The 3742-nt window shown below is 33.7% G+C and overlaps 1 long non-coding RNA gene across 2 annotated transcripts; it reads left to right on the top strand.

The window, feature by feature from the left end:
• Positions 1 to 1013: 1013 nt before the first annotated feature.
• Positions 1014 to 3292, top strand: LOC113362824. Of its 2 annotated transcripts, XR_003365859.1 has the most exons (4): positions 1014 to 1471; positions 1704 to 1782; positions 2242 to 2612; positions 2790 to 3292. It is a non-coding gene; the product is annotated as an uncharacterized LOC113362824 (long non-coding RNA). The 2 variants fall into 2 exon arrangements; XR_003365858.1 differs by having other exon boundaries at positions 1704 to 2612.
• The last annotated feature ends 450 nt before the right edge of the window (positions 3293 to 3742 follow it).

Below are 3742 nucleotides of genomic sequence, written 5' to 3' on the forward strand. Positions count from 1 at the left end.
TCTGCTGCTCTCAATAAGGTCTTGAATAAGTTTAAAGTTAGTTCAACAAAATCGTCCACTATGCTGGAAGCTTGTAAAAAACATCGTGTGATACGAGGTTTAGGCTATGAAGGAGTAGACGCTCCAAGTAGTAGTTTGATTGATTTTGTTGGTTCCAATAGCAATCTCCAGCAGAGAAATATCACTGATGGAAAAAGTAAAAATTTACCTTCAGCGACAGAAGTTTCTAAGAACCAGGGCAGTCAACCTCCAAAGACAGCTCATATGAGAACAAATTATAGCATTTCATTCAAGTGTTATTATGGCGGAAACAAAAGTCACCTTGAAAGTAGACGTCATTTTCATTTATGGAATGAAAAACTTCATAACATTCTTGTTTGGATGTCTTAGGAAGTTATCAAACCTGTCTCTCATATTTCCGGTTTTAAGTGTCCAACTTTCAGGCAAAGAAAGTGATGTAATGATCCAATTTTTGCTTGTAAAGATAACACAAAACCTTTTCATAAAAGGAATAATGTTATAAAGACAAATGACGATATTGTTGATCCAATAAGTAGAAAGGAATTTCTGCAAAAGAAAAAATCTTCAAACGCTCCTATCATGGTTGAAGAATGTTTTGGATCAAAAGTGTCAACCGTTTCTGAATACATTCCAATAATCGTGTTTTGGAACTCAAGACCAGTATAATTAGACTCAAGCGTAGCATTAAGAAGGCAAGGAAGGCATCAACATCATGTATCTCTTGTCCTCCTTTTATCGATTCCCTTACGTTTTTCATAAAAGAAAAGGAGAGAGTGTCAACAACTTTCATGAGCAAAATGTATAATATAAAGCAAAATGATTTGTTTGGTGTTAGTGACAGAAATTCTGGTGTCGTTTTTTCGTTTCCACATTTACCCCTCCGTGTTTTTCCTTCTTTAGCCTATGTATCTACGGCATCCTGGTAAATATCAAACAAACCAAGGGGAAAATACATCACCTTCATGTTTTCCCTTTAGAAGTTCGTCTTTTCTCATTCATCTCGTTTCTTTTTCTTCTCGATCTCTCTTCTCATTTGTCTCTTCCCCAGCGAAATCTTTTCTTTCTTCATCTTCATCATTATAGATAGATAGTATAGATACATTTCTCACTCTATATTTCGAGTAATCTATACTTAGTTTAATCTATACCCAGTTTCGAATTTAGAGTACAGGGTTTTGATTTGATTGAATATTCAATCATCTAACCTGTAATCCTAAATTCGATAATTGGGTTTTGATTTGATAGAAACATCAACCCCTCCCTTAATTTAATTGATTCAATTCTGTTGAGTTGTAAGTGAATTAGTGTTTATTGGGTTTTAGTGCGACCCCATTTTTTTCTCTAACCTTACGAAGAAGAATTTGAGTTAAGAATTAACGGCGCATATGATAATTATCAACCATTTTTCGAGTTTATATTTCATGCCTGATCCTGTAAATTTAGTTTTTGGGTAATTATTATTATTTTTTGTGAATTTGATTTTCCAATTTGATGTTTGATTTGATTTTGTCTATATTAAAATTAGGGCAAAGATTAATTTGTAAAGATTATTATTAGTTATCATTACTGTTTGTTTAAATGTCTGAGAGAGCACAAATTGCATGTCTTTTTTCTTTTTTTTTTTGGCTCAAATTGCATGTCTCACAGGGTTATAGATAATCAGTCATATGTGGTTGGTGCAGATGTAGTGGGTGTTCTCGCATCTCTACCAAGTCTACAGTAAATTAAGCAAGCCAACGGTCACCAGCAGATAACTTTGAGGTACATTGCTTTGTATTTTTTCACTTAATTTAGAAATACTTGCATTTTGATTTTAAGTTTTAGAGACCCAAAAAAATGTATATAGACAATAGTTTGCTTATAGAAGTTTGCTTGCTATATTGAATTATTCAATTCATTGTCATATTTACTGTGTATTTTCTATGCTATACCGTCGCGGGCTCATTGTAATATTTTGTCTAATGTCTATGGCTGCCATTACTTTTCTCATCTGATGTAGGCTTTCACAAAATAATGCTGTAGAACTGTATGAACATGAGTGTTTATGGCACGTATTTGGCAGGTTGTATAAGTTAGTTTTTACATTGTGTCTCAACTGTGTATGCTTGCATTGTTCTTTGAGATAGTTGTTTTACAAAATCATTGTACAGCATGATCAGTGCATAAAAATGCAGAGCCTCAAGTTTGACTAATCGGATGTTTTTGCTTTTCTTACTCAAGTTTTTCCTCACAGGGCAGGATACTAGCCTTAGTTGTTATAAAAATGCAGGGAAAGGGGTAAGGATACATTTGTGCTAAGAGTTTATCATTAGTGTTTTTGTTAAGTTAAATAATTGACAAATAGTGATGGTTGAAATGATTTGTTCTCTTTATCATTCCTTTATCCAGTTCGATTGACAATGTTCCACTACACTATTCATATCATATGTAGAACCAGGTTTAGCTATCAGGATTCATAATTTAAAGCATCAAATTAAAGTTGACCGATTTTGATTTTTCAATTGCATGGGGTGGTGAATGAAATTGAACTGCTGTCTGGGTAAGATGTAGTTTATGGCGCTTCTTATCCTGCCATCTGCGGGATCTGCGGGGTATGTACTTTCTTTTCTTTATGTTTCAATCGTATTTAGCACATTGGGTTCCTAAAAGAAAATGTTTTATCTTTTTTTTCGTTTACCTCAAGTGTGTTAACTAGAATAGTTATTGAATTTTAATTCTTGTATTGGCCAAGGATTATAAGAATTGGGGTATATGTATATGTATTGCAGGGTTCCTTGCCATAACCCTCCTTGTTCCCTGAAATTTTCTCTAGAGAAATATAATGTTCCTACGCCGATATGAATTACCATATGATTGATACCATATCATTTGATCTCAGACTTGAGAGGAAAGACATTTCAGTAATGGAATCAAGGTTTACTATGATACTCTTAAAATGTTTCATGCGCTGGCATAAAAATGATAGCCACCATATTTGAAAGCTAGAAGAAGCATGAAAGGAAAGAAAAGATTTCATTTCAATTAGTATGGAAGGGTAAAGATACCCACGGACATCAAAATGATCAAAGAGAGGATTTGCACATGCTTTCCTCATTTTATTAAAGATACTGCATTCCAGTCTCCATATATGATGGATAATTAAGATATTTGGCGTAGGTGTGTATGTATAAGCTGTCTGTGAACCCAATCGAATGTAATTCACCTACCTGTCAATATTTAAAAATCTTTTGATTGACAGATAAATAATCAAGTATTCGAAAATTGAAGTTTATTGCAAATTTGCAATACATTTTGCAGGGGTCTTAAAAGGAAACGGCTCGCACATCGTGGTGTGCGTCCTTGCTAAGATTGTTCACAATCTCTTCGCAAGTACCACTATCGACTGTGTGTTCTGCCGAAGTACAAAGAAAGCTACTATTGGTGATAATATTGCGATGATTCTGAACATTTTCAGCGGAGCATAATTGTATAGATATTGTTGCATTCTTTATTAGTTTGTTGTTCATATTTGTTGCGAGTCTTGCGACTAACAACTTGCTTTGGCAGAGAGATAAGAGTCTGGAATTTGGAAGATATTACCAGTGATATTTATGTTTTGCATCTACAGGTTACCACTGAAAAACAAGAATTTCTATTTTACATTCATAATAAAATTTACCTTTACACACCATGTCTTTGCTAGATAAGCCACTTTAGTAACATGTTCATGAAATAAAGAAGA

This window comes from Papaver somniferum, chromosome 4 (genome assembly GCF_003573695.1).
Source record: "Papaver somniferum cultivar HN1 chromosome 4, ASM357369v1, whole genome shotgun sequence".
Taxonomy (NCBI): Eukaryota; Viridiplantae; Streptophyta; class Magnoliopsida; order Ranunculales; family Papaveraceae; genus Papaver; species Papaver somniferum.